Source organism: Rattus norvegicus, chromosome 15 (assembly GCF_021556685.1).
Source record: "Rattus norvegicus strain SHRSP/BbbUtx chromosome 15, alternate assembly SHRSP_T2T, whole genome shotgun sequence".
In the NCBI taxonomy this organism is placed as follows: Eukaryota; Metazoa; Chordata; class Mammalia; order Rodentia; family Muridae; genus Rattus; species Rattus norvegicus.
In genome coordinates this window covers 106623972-106641833 of record NC_141548.1, presented here as the reverse complement: position 1 = coordinate 106641833, position 17862 = coordinate 106623972, and the positions used below count along the sequence as shown (strand labels likewise).

At 36.0% G+C, this 17862-nt stretch overlaps 1 protein-coding gene and 1 pseudogene across 2 annotated transcripts in view; both read right to left on the bottom strand.

Annotated features, from left to right (window-relative positions):
* Itgbl1 (integrin subunit beta like 1) overlaps window positions 1–17862 on the bottom strand; it is a 267862-nt gene that overhangs the window by 30852 nt on the left and 219148 nt on the right.
* Window positions 14678–14796, bottom strand: LOC120097264 (small nucleolar RNA SNORA17; annotated as a pseudogene).

Here is a 17862-nt window from a genome sequence, read left to right as displayed (position 1 = left end):
CATCTGTATAAAGATAAAAAGCTACCAGGATATATTGAGCAAAACAGGACAAACCTAGCAAGAGCTCTTGGAAATATAAAAAGAAAGAGAGAGAGAGAGAGAAAGAGAGCTGACTCTCTATGACATCTGAGCTACAGTACAGAATGATCCAGGAAATGAACCAGTTTGGTGACTGAAGAGATTGCTAATTAGTGATGTGTCAAGAGAATTGCAGCAGGTCAAGATGAGAACGGAATTACAGGAACAACAATCTCTTTTGAGTTTCTTGCTCTGCCTTGCACTGCTGAGCTCCTCATTTGCAGCCCAAGATGCTTTCTGTCTCCCACTCATCTACATTTTCTCATAGCTCCTACATATTCCTCCCAAACACAATTCCAGGCTTACATTCTCCTAAGAAGATATTGGTTCATTCTTCTCCTGACTTTGATATTCAATCCTTCCCACAGCCTACTTATTTACAGAGAAAAGCATGATACCATGTTCTCAAAGACCATTTTTCTTTGTTTTAAATAAAATATTTTATTTATTTATTTACATCCCAGTTGCTCTCCATAACGCTAAGCCTAAAATTATCAAATGGTATGTTTTATATAAAAATAAAATTATAATTTTATTGAAATACAAAGACATATGGCAAAAACACATATCAATGAGTATTTTTTTGTATTCCAATAATAATCAAATCTATCATAATGGAAATTGTCTTATATACAGTAATATTAACACAAAATGAACCAACTTAAAACTGTATTAATGCATAGAATCATCTTGAAGACCCTTAGAGTTTCTTATTTTATAAAGGACATGTTTAATTGCAGAATTGCAAGGAAGGAATTTTCATGAATAAGATAAATTAATGTGGTGCAAGTTGAAATGTGATAGATTTGTTTAAACACAAAATTATTTTCAAGTAAATTTTCAGGTGTCCTATGAAACAAAATAGATAACTGTGTTCATATGTGCTTCTTGTGAAAAGAGTAAATAGAGTAGCCTCCTATACGAGTCATATGAAACCATATAAATCATACATCATCAAATGAGATATAATTTAAATGCAATGTCCCCTACTGTAGTAAATGAACTATTAATATTGGAAATTAATAAACAAGAGGAAAACTAATAAACAAAATATATTAACTTAATCACAATAATTGCTTAATACTACAAATTAAACTTAAAGAACTCTAAGACTATTAGAAAGATAAACATCACATCAGTTTTGCTCAAATTCACACTTTGCTAGTGAAATATGGTATGAAAGAAAAAAACATGAGAAATACACACACACACACACACACACACACACACACACACACACCAAAACAAATAGTATTGCTTCGTGGGATAGAAAAGGCAGAAATATAAGACATGCAAAACACTACTGAAATAATTTTGATTATGAACAGAATATATCAGTTACTATTCAATCAGACTTTCATAAAAATAAGTTACAAATTAGCTTAAAAAACAAACTCCAGTTGAGGAGTTAGAGGAAGTACTGAAGGAGCTGAATGGGTTTGCTACCCCATAGAAGAAAAACAATATCAACCAACCAGACCCTTCAGAGCTCCCAGAGACTAAGTTACCAACCAGAGTACACATGGAGGGACCCATAGCTTCAGCTGCATATGTAACAGAAGATGGCCTTATCTGGCATCAATAAGTGGAGATGCCTTTGGTCCTGTGAAGGCTCACTGCCACAGTGTAGGGGAATACCAGGGCAGTGAGTGACATGAGAAGTGGTAACTGGGTTGTGGAGCACCCCCATGGCAAAGGGGGGCAACAGGGGATAGGGTAGGGGATTTGCAGAGGGGAAACCAGGAAAGGGGATAACATTTGAAATGTAAATAAATAAAATATCTAATAAAAAACCAAACTCCTTAAGTAGTATTTTAAAAGTAAAGAAATAATACAATATTCAATACTATTGACAATTTCAGTTAGCCTGTGTTGACTTATTCCTTTTTTTTAATCATAAACAAAATCTCACCAGGACTTCTATATATATTGTAAACCAAGATATTTTTATGAATAAGAAGTATTCATAAAAACAATAAGAACACCGTTGAACAAGAATGCAGAAAACCCTTTTTTAATATGCTATGGCTCGTTTAAAGGAAGCTGAAGACCAACAGAAACAGTACAAAGAATAGAGAAGCAAAGTCTAGGACATCGAACATTCTGTTAGGATTAAATGGCACTGTGGAGCAGCATAAAGAAAAGCTAATCTTCCACACACATGCTATGTGGGTAAATTTTCTTTAGTAAAGAAAATATTAGCAATTTGATTAGGAGTCTTATATTAACTAAAAAAAATATTGGTAGATCAAAAGAGAACCACACAGTGAGAGATACCAACAAAACCACAAATGAGAAATAGCCCAAATGTTCTCTAACTATAGACACACCTTAAATGTAACATCAAAGAGAAATTAAACAAATTACTGATAGATATAATATATGAAACTTGTCTACACACACACACACACACCACACACACACACACACACACACACACACACACACACACACACACACACAGGAATGCAAGTGTCCATGGAAACCAGAAGAATCAGAGTCCAAAGAAGCTGTCACAGTAGTTGTGAGCTGCCTAGTGTGAGTTCTGAGAACCCAACTTGTATCCTGTGCAGGAATAATAGGTAAACACTGTAACTAGCATAAGGTAACATAAATATCTTTAAAGCAAGAAGTCACCTATAAAATCACACATCCACTTTGATACATTCCTTCCCAAATAAGCAAATATAAATATTGCAGTACTTAAACATAGGCTTAGGAGGAAAACTTAAATGAAAACATACTTGGGATTACTGTAAAGAAATGATATCTTCACAGGGGAGGAAGCATGCTCCTGGGAGCAGAGAGAAAGGACTTAATAGCATGGAGGTATTATTGTATTTCCAGACCTAAGTGTGTAATTATACTAATTCACAGTCCCTTAAGTAAATACTGTATGTCTTATGGGCTTAATATTTCATTTTTAAATTAAAAATTACTTTTAAGAGTAAGACTGTTTGACTGCATTTGTGTATGTTTAAAACTCATGGGCTTGGTAGAAGTCTACTTAGAGGCTAGAAGAGAGCATCAGTTCTTCTGCAACTAGCTATGCAAACAGGTTTTGATCTGCCATGTGGGTGCTCAGAACCAAACCCAGAACTTCTATAAAAGTAGCAAATGCTTTTAACCAAGGCTCCATCTCTCCAGCTCTTAATAGGTTATTTTTTTAAGTTTGTTACAGCCTAAGTCATCTTTTAAAATGTTCAGTTCCTTTATTGAACAACCTTTAACTAAAATCAATTAATCAAGTAGACTCAGCATTTAAATCTAATAGTTTGAATCACAAAATATTGAGAGGAGAATAGGATGGAATTTTCCTAAACATTAGATAGAAAAGGCTGTTCCAAACATGACATGTATAGATTTCCAAACTAGAAAGGTAAAGAAAAGTATTGATAAATTGGATTTTAAAATGTCACTACTTTATTTAAAGCAAACCTTAACATAAGCAAGAAATATTATAAATATGTACATATATACGATTTCATGAAAATATATATAAGATCAAACTAAATGATGACTAGTGAACAAAAGAGGGGGAGAGTCAGCAGCAATAATTCCACCTGCTGAAAAAGAAGAGCTGCCTGGAAATATTGCTCTTGCCAAGTTCACCTCAGAAGCTAGTAGTCTAAAACTTGCACAAGGCTGACTGTGAAACTATGAAAGAAAATTTTGTTTTCCAGCCTATAGTCCCTCATTCTTTCTTTCTTTCCTTCCTCCTCCTCTGCAATTCCTTTTGATTCTTTGTTCTCTTAGTTGTTCTTGTAGTAACTCTCCCTGGCACCCAAATACTTGTGCATATAAACCCACGTACAATTTCTACCCCTCATTTCACATGGTTTTTGTGTGATTATCTTCCTTAAGACAGTATGACATAGAGAATACCTGTGATCTTATTCAGGGATGGGCTCGACACTCAACACTCAACACTCTTGAGTATCAGGAATCAAATGATTACAACTTTGTTGTTAGGGCAACACTCAAGAATATCAGCTAATATATCAGCTACTAAAGACACAATATTAAGAAAGATGTTTAAATATCAGCAATAATCAGGAAATAAAGGCAATATGTATGAGTAGGCACACTCTGCAGGGCTAGCAAAAGCTTCTTTTAATGCATGGTTGAGCTTTACAGTGTTGAGTCAAGTGTTAGGAAGGGACACAATTAAAAATATAGAGTTAGAGATAAAGATAGATACATAGGTAGATAGGTAGATGATAGATAGATAGATAGATAGATAGATAGATAGATAGATAGATAGATAAAGATTATCTGTCACTGTGTGTTTATGTGTAGGTAGGTATGTGCCCATGAATACAGGTGATTTTAGAAGTCATAAAAGACCACTGTATCTCCTGCAGGTTGAGTTAACAAGCACTTGTGAGTCCACAACAGTCAAACTTTTAACTTTAAATAGGGCTGGATTTTGATCTTGACATATCTGCCAGTAAACAGGATTATTTAGAAGAGTAAGTTAGACCTCATTCATCACCATTTTCAAAATGGGCACATTACTGAGAACTACTGTAAAAGTTAAAATGTGTAATGGATCCGATCTATATTTCCATGGATCTAATGACTGTTCCACATCATCACATATTATCATTATATTACAGTACCATTATCATTGCATACTCTTTTAATAATAAAACATGTTGAGGGCAAATATTTCATTTACTTAGATATAATTTGTTCATTTCTTTCCTTACTATACTTTTCAGTTAAACCAACCAAAATTTGCACTTTCTGCTCTAGAATAAGATTATTTAAGAAGAGGTCCTTTGTGCCGACTGCACCTGCCAGGATGGTAACAGCAAGCACACTGTCTATGACCTTATTTTTCTCCTTTTATAAAATGGTGTAAACCATGCTTGCAGTACATGCTCAATAGTTGGAGAGTAATTAGAGGCTCACATAAAACAGAAAAGAGATTAGCACTTCACTAACATAGTCCTGCTCTGCCTAAAATAATAGGTTTACCATAGCAACCTGATTGCACACACAAAAAAAGTGGCTGCCAAATACATCCTAAGTTCCCTCGAAATTTCTATGAGAAGAAATTAAGCATTGGAGAACTATAATATTCTGTACAATTTCATGTAAGTACAAATATTTTTTTTTCTGGGGGAAATGAAGTAGTCTTGCTTCAGAGATTTGAAGGTGAAATAGTACAGCTGCTTTTCATTTCAAAATAAGCAGAAAAAAACCCTTTGAATTCCACCCACGTTGGCATCACACATCAATTTTTACACAAGGAAACTTACTCCTGATCTTAAAGTATAAATCATGCCAGTCCTTCTATTTGGACATTCATCCTTAGAACAAGATAATGAAGTTGCCATGTAAAGAAATTAGGCAACTTAATAAATGCTTTATTACTAGGATTTTCTGCATCTTCCCTAATCTCTCTAAAATAGAAAACTGAGAACGGAGTAAAAGGCCTTACTCATGTTGAATTTTTTTAAGGCATCAAGAAAAACATCACAGGGGCAATCATCTAGCCCTACAAAGAATGCTATCTCACTACTTCAACCTTATGTAGTTTCTAAAAATAACAAATTATTATTTAAGTCTCGTTTCCTAACTAAAACCTTAGATATTGGGTAGTAATGACTCACTCACACAAAGGTACCTTAAAACTTGTGGGCACAAGGTTAAATGTTAGGAATGAATAAATCAGGAACTGTGGAGTTTAATCAAGAAGTGTAACTCACCATAAAGTAACCCATAAAATTCAGATGGGACTGTCATTGCCCGGAAGCAGTATTCTGTATTCTGCTCACTGGAGGGCAGAAGCCGCTTGGTCAAGGGGCAGTGATATAATTTAGGTAAGGTGAGAACCTTAACACAATAAAATAGCAAGCTGCTTGGAAGATGGCTATTATTGAATGGGTATTTGTGTAAGAGATGGTGAATGCCAGTGCCAGTTGGAGGAGGATATCCCACAGGTGGTGATATGCAACCAAATGACATATTTCTGATCCTAAACGCATAGGCATGAGATATTGCTCAGTTCTGTAAATCTCTAGAACAAACATAGCCTGTCCATGTGTCATGCCTGACAAATTATGAATACTAAAGAATGGGCAGACTGGAGGTATATCAGATTGCAGAGAATGCTTTGTTGATCACCAAAACCACAAAAATGAAAAAACACACATATTAACAAAAATCAAAACCAAAAAACCATGCCTCACCTGATTATTGTAGAAGACATGGGTCAGAGCAGGCAAATCGTTGTCACATGCAAGGTCTGGCTTGTAACAGTGATCAGTGTAAATCTCCTGCTTAGTTGGTGTGGGCCATTGGAGATGATTCTTTACAGTATTTAGGTTTGAGGTATCTACACACATGAGGTATTTGTATTTCATGACCTCTTTGACACCATGGATTCCAGAAAGAGCATGTGCAACTGTAGTTTACCATAGTATGGCCTATGGGATGAATACCAAGGCCAGGGTACAAGGAACGAATGCTGCTGCCTAATGGGGAGTTGCTGTAACAATGGAAATGATAGACAAATGCTTCTTGCAGTTAAACTTATTTGTTCAGAGAAGGAGTGGAGCAAACTCAGGTCTGAGTCACATTCAATTTGTGATTTTGACACAAAATTAAAAAGTATGAGTGAAGGTATTACCCCTTAATACACATACATCTCTGTAGTCTCGAGTGACCATATACAGAGCGAGTGTGGACTTTTCACCTCAGGAGTGGCTAGCAAGCATGTTTGTAGAAGATAAGACATTATAAATCAGTGTGCTCTAATGATCTTAGGCTTTGTTTTAGGGTCTACCAGCATCAAGTCCCCATATCCTAAAACCAGAAAGGACATTGCCTATGTGAAAGTGACCACATGCAGAAGAGCACATGTGGAAATGTAGACAACTTTAGAAAGAGTGGGACTCTTCAAGCAGTTCATGTCAAAAGCTTTTTGTCAGGTCTGGTGAGACAGCTTAGCACTTAGGAGCACCCAACACCCAGGTCAGATAGACTGCAAGCATCTTTAATTTCAGTTCCAAGTGATCCAACGCCTACCTTAAGTCTCTGTGGGCACTTGCACACATGTGGCATACATTCAAACAGATACACTCACATACACATGAATAAAAATAAAGTCTTTAATGAAAATTCAAAAAAATGTCTTTGTAACATTCGTAAATATTCTGGGTTTTGGAATAAATTGTTTAAAAACATTTATTCTTACTATTTTTAATTATGTGTAGATATGTGTGACTGCAGGTAGGTATTAACATGTGAGACTGGAGTTACAGATGCTCATAGGCTACATGACACAAGTGATCAGTGCTGGGAACTTCTTCCTCTAGAAGGACAAGTGCTCTTAACCACTGAACTATTTCTTCAGCTCCTATTTTAAGAGTAAGAAAAAAATCACAACTTAAAAATATAAAATTAAAGTCTGTATGTAATTTATCCAGTATTTAAATATCATTGTGAACATAATTGTAGATAACTGTCAGGTTTATAACATACTATGTACTTTACGTCCAATTTTGAAAAATTACCCTTCACATAATATCCAAGCTGAAGGCTGGTTTTGGGTTTTGTTCTTATTCAATGAAGAATGTCATCAATCACACCTCAAGCCCAGGATCTTAGAAATGTCAGGAACCTGATAAGCTTAAATTTAAGGACATGGTTGAGGCCTTCAGATGGGAAAATGTGTTAACATGTTGGCTGAGAAGGACCTTGCACTACCTCAGGTAAGTTTTCACATCATCCTCACCACAGAAAATGCATGGCCATTTCCTTGAAATGAAAGGGAATGCTGGGCCCATTATATTTTGAGATTAACTGTACTATGTGTAACAATCATATCTTCTAAAAAATCACAGGATTTAATATCATAAAATAAAATAAAAACAAGGAAAACCAGAACAAATTACATGGAAACATGGTTTCTCCAGAGTTTCTGTCATTGCTTGAAATGTAATGTATATTTCCAAAGGAAAGAATGACATTGGTTCCTGGGTAAAAAGAGTTGCTTTTACCTGATGCTTATCAAAATGAATAGACCATTCACTCTAAATAATGACACTAACATCATCCTGTAAAAGAATTTAGAAAATGAAATGAATATATTAGTAGAGAACAGAGAAAGGCTAAATGCCCAAATGCTTTACACAATGATGACTCTATATTACACAAAGCAGTGTTGGATAAAGCCTGATTACTTTTGTCTTGAATCATCTTCAGTTTAAACTCATCTGATTGCCTGAAAATCCCAGAATGTACTTCTTACCCATAAGATGCTAGTGATGAGTCATGCAATAACTCCAGTGGGAAATTTAATTTGCAGATTCACTTATTTCCCTTATAAAACAACAACTGCTTTGTGGAAAGAATAACTAATAAACATTCTAAACATAATATCTTCTAAGTTTCTTATTTATCTTCCACTTTAATTTATTAATTTTACTCCAGAAACATGACATTTTTATTGTTTTAGGTGTTGTTGACTATATAAGATGACTTTGAACTTATATTCCTTCTGACTCAACACCCAAATCCTTAGACACAATGGCAAATAGGGGTATGACTTTGAATATGAGGTTTTTAATAATTTCCACTTTTTAAAATAACATGAAAATAGGTTAAAACAAAATATGTAATATTTATGTTTTAGCTTCTAGCAACTCGAAACTCAAATAATTTGCTATATCTAAATTACCTTCAATATTGTTCTTATGGGAAGTAATACAATTCTTTAGAATCCCTAGATGCAAAATCTGAGACGAAACAAGAGAAATACAACAAACCATTGAAAAGGTTGCCCCAAAGGTAAAATCCTATACAGGTGATTCAAGCATTGTCAGTAGAAAAGATACAGCTGTGTCTATATGAGTAAACCCGGAGAAAGGGGCCTGAGACCAGAAATTTTACTCTCAAAATTAAGTGTTATCATTGCAGAAAAGAGACTGAGCCTCAATGGCATTTAGCATTTAGTAGACATCATACACAGATTAGAGTAAAAGATTAACAGAGGCATGCAAAGGAAACAAATCACCAAGAGTCAAAGTCAGCAGAAATAGCAATCTTTCAGTTCTCCATGTTTACACAGGGTATTGACTAATAGTGTATCTTGTCAAATTTCTCTTAGTAATGTTGTTTATACCATTTTATGCATTCTTTATATGTAAATAACTTGCTCATTTATAGCCAGTAGAAATCTGTTGGTGTTACCTTTAGTCTTTTCTCTTCCCCTCCCCTCTCTGTCTTGCTCTCTCTCTCTCTCTCTCTCTCTCTCTCTCTCTCTCTCTCTCTCTCTCTCTCTCTCTTTTCCTGTCTCCTTCTTTCTCTTAGTGGATCTCAGAAATAGTATAAGAAATAGTCATTAATCCATCAGATTGTAATCTTTCCCTAACATGTTTCTCTTCTTAAAAGCAGGCAAAGCAGTGTGTCTTGGTTGAGGAAAAGCCTCACTCACTGCCTAAGATCTTTGTTAATATCTTGAGACACTGTTAGATACAACAATGGGAGAGATAGGCTACTACCATGCAATAAGTAACTGCCATTCAACATTCTACACTTAAAAGGGCAGTTCTTTCAGAGGTTACTGTCAGGCCCAAACATTAACCATTCTGCTGTTGGACCACCCTGAGACAAGTGAGCATAGATTGCCTTAATTTATCCAGTAAGTGTTTAAAGAGGCTGAAATGTGCATGCACAATGCTCATGTGAAACCTACCTCATCAAATCTCTTTGTTCTTTGAAATTAATCATTTCTATCCCATCTAAAAAGCACTTTTTCTATCCTTGTACTTAATCACCACTTTAGTGACAGGTAGTTATCATTGCAATGCTTAAGATAGAAATTTGGTAATGCTCTGGTCTAAGAAGTATCAACGAATCTTAAATGTGTTTTATTGTTTCAAAGTTCATTTAATAAAATATTTATTATAGTCTTACATATTAAACATATACATATTAATCTAGACTTTCAACTTGTATCTTGAAATCAATGATTATACCAGTATATTATTTTATTCTATTTTTCAAAAATTCCATCACACACACACAAATGCAAACATACAAAAAATTAAACAGGTAAATGAACAAAAACTATGTTCAACTACTCTTGAACATGAAGTCTGCCCTAGAGTATTTGAGTATTTGATAAATCCAATGTCACACCATTGGAGAAAACTGATTTCCCCTCTCTCAGCATGTATAAATGACAGTTCAGTTCATGAATTATTATTAACACAATATGTAAACAATACTAAAGCAATAAAAGATCACTATAAACTGTAAAAACTGGAAAAAATACAAGAATAAACCACCAACCAAAGAATACATGTGGAGGGACCCATGGCTCCGACTGCATGTGTAGCAGAGGATGGCCTCCTTCAATGAGAGGAGAGGCCCTTGGTCCTGGGAAGGCTCGATGTCCCAGTGTAGGGGAATTCCAGGGCAGGGAGGCAGGAGTGGGTGTAAAGGTGGGAGAGCACCCTCATAGAAACAGGGGGACTGAGGATGGGATAGGGGTTTCCAGAGGGGAAACTGGGAAAGGGATAACATTTGAAATATAAATAAATACATATCCAATAAAAAGGCACAATATTCTCCCAATTAAATTCAACTTCAGAGAAAAGTATTGTTAATGTGTTAATGATTTCCAATCATCTTTTTATCTAGAACTACATATGTAATTATTAGAAAATAATGCAGCATATATTTACCTAAACTTGAGAAAACTGTTCTAGTGAGGAGAACTCTGAAGATCAGATTTAATCAATTCTTCAACTATTCCTCTTCAGAACCAGAATTGTGGCTTGACTTTACCTTCAAATATGGAGATTTCTTAAAATGATCAAGTAATTCTAGTGCCTGCTCAAGTTCTGCTGAGCCTGGCCTGCCAACAGAATTTCAAGTACACATCAATTTACTTAACACTTGACTTTCTTCCCCAGTGAAGAAAGAATACTGGTTTATTCACAAACTTCATTAAATTTCATCATCTCTACGATATGAATCCTCAGTCTATTTGGTGGCGGTTTGGAGAAGTTATGGAACTAATGGTGCACCACCAAGGTGCAGCCTTGCTAGAGGAAATATGTCACTAGGGGTGGCTGTGAGTGTTTGTGGTCTTGTCCAACTTCCTGTTCGCTCTCTCTGCTTCCTGCCGCCATACCTCTTCTATCATTATGGACAGTTCTTCTGGAGCCTCATATCAAAATGAATACCTTTTCCCACTTAGCTGACTACTTTCCAACATGCCCCCATCCCAATAATATGTCACCTTCTTTGTTATTGTTATGATTGTTGTTTGGTGGGTTGCTTTTGCTTGATAACACTACTGCTTTAAGTGCTGTTAAAGACACAAAGTCTAATATGGACTTCATAGTAAGAGAAATGGAGGTTGGGTTTACAGTTATGAAATATTAACCACAGAGAAAGAGCATATTAAATTATCAATGCTTCTTTCTGCTTATGCCAACTAGCTCTTGGTTTCTAGTCTTGTGTTTTTGCTGTATTATCAATGTGCTTACATATGTGAGAAAGAATTACAACAGGAATTTGCATCTCCTGAGGAAAAATTATTAGTGCATTAATTTGACTAAATTTATCTTGTCTACCACCTAGATTTTTGCCGTATTTACATAGGCATGTCTAGCAACTGCTTTTTGCAATATGTCCACTCCTCCCACACAAGAAAACAGATAAGAAAAAGAAAACACCTATTTTATGTCCTCAGTACAGCTGGGATACAGCAGCAGTGTGCTGGCATTTCACATGAAAAGGGGATTTTGGTGAACTTTCACCTCTTTGCCAAGAATCCCAACTCTTTTGCTTTTGAACAAACCCACTTACACTAAAATCATTTGCAGAAATCCAAGTTTAAAGGTCATATGACATGAAGAAAAACTTATATGTATTCTACTTTGTGCATCATGCTTCCATCATCCCTGGAGCACTACCTGACATTTTTGGAGTGAAATTTGTGTTTGACAGTTTACATTTAACCATATGCTTTTCTCTGAACCATTTTGCTTCTTGCTCTAAATGCAATCTAATTTCTCTGGAGAACCCTCACATCTTTTCCTCCTGGTTTCATTGGTCATCTCAAATTACCACCTTTTACTTACAACTTTACACAGTCTTTGGTTTCATCAAATCTCAGGACCTCCTGTCTGTCTGCAACTCTCTCCCAGATTTGTGCTTAAGTTGTCTTACCAATTTGTGTCATGAGGAACTAAACTGGAATAACATATACTCATTCACTCTACTGTTTAAACTGACCCTCAAAGCCCTTCTTTCTTTTATAATTATACACATACAAACCTAATAACTCATAATAAGTTATCCCTTTTCTTTGACTCAAATTACCAAAACAAACTTTTAGCAAAGTAGATCCCAGGAAAAAAGAATTATACCGTTTGAACAACTCCCTATCTATGGCCCCCTTCCTGAGCCTTCATTATGTTCCTGCTCTGGTGCTTTTTCTACTTTTGCTTCATACACTGTGATAGCCAGTGACCTTTCAAAGGAAACAAAATTAGTCTACTACCTTCCCCTCATTGCTTTAAAGCTACTAGCAACCTTATTTAATTTAGAAAATAAAATTTGTTCTTCGAGACCCTACTTTGGTGGTCTGAGATCAAGGTCTGAACTCATCTCTCTCTACTCCTTGGCCTCAGCCTTTACGATCATTTAATTGCTTACCCTGTAACTACAAATGGACTCTTTGTACCCCATTTAAAATTTAGATACATCAAATATTACTGGTATATATCTAATAAAACATAAAGGGTGGTTTGAGGCCTCAGGTATATTTATTTTAACTAAAACACATTTGGGCACTTAATTATCTAATGAGAAACTTGATACTTAATTATGCTTGCACATCAGAGGACATGCAATTAACAAAACAAAACAAAATAACATCATAGAATCTCCTCCCCCTAGCACTCTCACTCTTACTCACTCTTTTTGGTGCAACAGATACTTCACTGGGCAGAGCAAACAAATCATTCTTCCTGGCAGGGAACAATTTGATAAGAGTAAAATCAAAGTGTAGAATAGAGCTCTAGGTAACAAGTTTTCACAGTTTCTTGAAACAAAGATCCCTCAACGAGTTGAAGCTGATTGAAGTGGGTGTGATAGATGACCAGTAGGAATGTAATTATTCCTAAGCCTTCGTAAACCTTAAGTTGAAAAGTTATAAAATAGAATTTTGATTTTTGTCAATATTATCTTGGAAGCAATTTGGAGAATACATAGATCAAAGCTCACAGGAGGTGCAGTGGAAAGATTGACCTGGAGGACAAACTGTGATGTTCTTGGAGCCAGGAGACTGGGAGGCAAAGATCTGCAATGAGGTTGTGGCAAAAGTGAGCAGGAGATCAGACATTACCTCATTTGACTGAAAAAGACTGTGTCTAAACAAGTGCAGATGCCCATGAGAAATATCATCCACAAGGCCACAACCTTGAAAATAATTTTTAAAAATTCTAATTCTAAAGGTAACCAAGGTTGGTACTCTTAAATTTCTGCAATCATTTCTTTGCAGAATTTACTTACATGAGTCCCGTAGTGTAACTGAAAAAGGAATAATCAAGAATACAAAAGTAAATATTTAACATAATTTCTTGTATATGCAAGCACAACTCAAGATTCTGATTCCAGAACTTCAATGAGCTCTTTCTTTGAAACAAAGATACCTCCTGGAGTTCTGAATTCTCTCCTATTTCACAATGAAAATATGTATTAGGGAAACAGATGTTTTCAGATTTGAATTTCAATAAAAATTAAAAAAAAAACTATAAACAACAGACATGAGCAGATGTACGAAAGCCAACAATATCCCAAAAGTGGAAATTATCATTAAGAGGTAAATATGTGAGTCATAATTTTAGTCATGTTTCATCTTAAAGTCTTTAAATTTTAGATAGTTGTCTCATTTCTAACATGCTAATCTAAAGATACACACATTTACAACAGACAACAAGTGGCAGGGCCAGCTCACTCACAACTCCTGAAATGTGCAAGGCTGCTCTCTGGAGTACTAAAGCTGGTTAGGTCAGCTCTCCTGTCCTCATGACGCCAGAGCTGGCTCTCCTATGATGTCCACTCGAGGTATGGGGCCACTTCTGTACCACCCTCAGACATCTGTAGGTCTCCAAGTGGCAGCAGAGTCCAGGAGCATCTGCCTTGCCTTTGGGACCCAGAGGTGGCCTTAGGTGTCAGCACAGGCTATGACCCCACCATGGTCCCAGGTGGCATCTCTAACTACTCACATCAAGATTTTCCTCACTACCCTCAAATATCCAGTTCTGCTTCTCTATATTGTTCACATATCCTTCTGTTTCTCTTCTATTTTTCTATCACTTACTTGCTCTTCTTAGAGTCAAGACAACAGTCTTGACCTTCTTAGCTCAAGGTCTCTGAGTATCTGGGGATATGCCAGGAGTAATCAGGTGTGCTATAGCCTGCTCATGCCTTATGGCACTGGACAGGGGTCATCTTGGGTATGGTCTGCCCCTCTCCCAGGCATACACAGCACCAGACTGCTAACTCCCAGTTTGGATCCCATGACACAGGTCTGATGGTCATCTTGAGCTCACTTTTTTCAAGGAGTGGTAAACTACTAATCATTGAGATGTCCATAGTCAGAACACTAAATATAAATATAGCATCTCTCTGTTTCACCTTTTGATGTGCATGTGACACAGCAGACAACACTTCTCGGGTAGTTTTATTTCTTGCAAGAAAGCTTTTTAATATTTACAACTAAATATGTCTATATTCTTTTTTTTTTCATTTTCTAAAAAATATTGAACTTTAATGACTTCAAAGCAGGTTTACCTAATTTATACCTTCATGGACATTCTCTCCAAAGACATAAATGCTATTTGATTATTAGACATGATTTTGTTGGAAAAGTTGTTTATATAATTCATTTCAGAACCATTGAAATAAAATCCAGCATAATTGTTTAACAAATACCTAACAATAATAAATAAGTCATGGTTCCAGTTACATGCATGTCAAGGAAAAAATGTCTAAATAACTAATCAGAAGTAGGTACAGTAGAATTTCTTCATTAATATAATATACTATTAATTCTTATTATTGTATGATTCTAATTCTATGATGATTTTGTGATAAAAGTTATAAGTTTGAATTATATTTTCTTTCTTTTTTTTGCATTTTTATTAGATATTTTTTATTTACATTTCTTTTTTTTTTTTTTTTATTAACTTGAGTATTTCTTATATACATTTCGAGTGTTATTCCCTTTCCCGGTTTCCGGGCAAACATCCCCCTCCCCCCTCCCCTTCCTTATGGGTGTTCCCCTCCCAACCCTCCCCCCATTGCCGCCCTCCCCCCATAGACTAGTTCACTGTGGGTTCAGTCTTAGCAGGACCCAGGGCTTCCCCTTCCATTGGTGCTCTTACTAGGATATTCATTGCTACCTATGGGGTCAGAGTCCAGGGTCAGTCCATGTATAGTCTTTAGGTAGTGGCTTAGTCCCTGGAAGCTCTGGTTGCTTGGCATTGTTGTACTTTTGGGGTCTCGAGCCCCTTCAAGCTCTTCCAGTTCTTTCTCTGATTCCTTCAATAGGGGACCTATTCTCAGTTCAGTGGTTTGCTGCTGGCATTCGCCTCTATATTTGCTGTATTCTTGCTGTGTCGTCTATATTCTTAATGATTTTTCTTCCCATATGGTCAATCTGCTTTAAAATCTAACTCGAGTTCTTCCTGCATGACCCAAATCTCACCTTATTCGCATCGATTCTAAATATCTGTTCAAGTTCTAAAGCTGTTTGTTTATTCAAATAGTAATTGTGCACACGTGATAATTGAAACATTTAAGAAACACATGTGTCTGTTTCTAATATCTTAACAGGCTTAGCAGGGTTTTGCCTTGTTTGTTTTTTTCAACTCGTACTTACTGTGATTGAATGTAGGATACTATAAGTATCTTGATTGTTCAATGATTCTCTTGCAATTGTTGACCTCAGTCTATGGTAAACACCAAACTTAAGTTTAGATCTCTTCTCTGCCGTCCACAAGTAGGTGACTACAACTAAACTGTTGTCTTTGTTAGGATTGATCAGTCTCTGAATAGCAATGTATCTCCAACTTTTTTGACAATGGGATCCATACTCCCTCAAATTCAAATTTGATATTCAATTTTGACTTCCAAGCTCACCAAATTACCTCATGTTCAATGTTCTAATAACCATGCTAGTTACTTCTTATGACAACTTTTTTTCTCCTCATAATGTGGTACCTTTGGTTATTTGACTCTTTCCCACATCTCCTCTCTCAATGAATATGCAACCTCAAGTATTGGTGGTACAGGAAGCTTTTCCCTTGTTGACTCTTATTCTGTGTGATAATTCCAGCAGGGAATCTAGAAACAAGGAGAGAAGCCATGTGCATTGGCTGAACTGAAAACAGACCATGTTAGAGCATGAGAGTTGCTCATATCTTTCACTGATCATTGAACAGTTCTTGTTTCTATATTAGCTTAGCATCCAACTTTATTTGCAATCCAATAATATTTCCACATTAGAACTCAAAAGGAAAAACTAGGTATAAAATATTTACATTTTAATGTTTGACTAGTTAAAAGAAATTAATCTACTGGTTCCCATGGTATAAATTTTTTATGGTTATTTGGTTCACACTGACACAAATAAAACAACAAACTAGAATGTTGTTTTAGTCAGGGTTTCCATTCCTGCATAAACATCATGACCAAGAAGCAAGTTGGGGAGGAAAGGGTTTATTCAGTTTACACTTCCACATTGCTGTTCATCACCAAAGGAAGTCAGGACTGAAACTCAAGCAGGTCAGGAAGCAGGAGCTGATGCAGAGGCCATGGAAGGATTTTACTTACTAACTTGATCTCTCTGGCTTTTATACCTGCTCTCTTATAGAAACCAAGACTATTAGCCCAGGTTGGCACCACTCACAATGGGCTCTTCTAACCTTGATCACTAACTGAGAAAATGCCTTACAGTTGGGTCTCATGGAGCCATTTCCTCAACTGAGGCTCCTTTCTCTGTGATAACTCCAGCTTCTGTCAAGTTGACACACAAAACCAGCCAGTACAAGTGTGTTCTTCATGGCAAATCTTCACTAACACTAAACTATTGTAAAAATCATTCATCTAATTAATATGTAAAACTTTAAATTGACCATGCTTGAGTCCAAGGCAGGAGGATGACTAGTTTCAGGCCAGTCTACCTCTTGTCAAGCAAACAAGCAATCACCTACAACTATACCTCTAAATTTTTAACAAGTGGAGTTTTCACCTGAGTTAGTTATTTGTTAAAACTCTCCAATAATCCTTAATGTGTCGTCCATATAAGCCACAGATATCTTCATATTAAGAACTATTTTAAATTAAATATTGCATAAAATTATACATTAAAGAGTGTTACCCTAGGGCTTTATTCATACAGAAACTCAGCAAAGAGGTGGAAATCAAGGAACCCAGTGCATTACCCCACAAAGAATTCTTTTCCTGACACCCAGTGGCTTATACTGTGGTAATACAAAGAAACAGTAGAGGGTCCATACCAAAGTGACACTTCAATATTATGGACAGTGGAGGCCACTATGGAGTCAGTTCTGTTTTTTTTTTTTTTTCTTTTTTTCTTTTTTTCGGAGCTGGGGACCGAACCCAGGACCTTGTGCTTGCTAGGCAAGCGCTCTACCACTGCGCTAAATCCCCAACCTCGAGTCAGTTCTGTTTACCTTCATCATACACACTCAGTTTCCCCCACTTAATTATCTTACAGTGAAG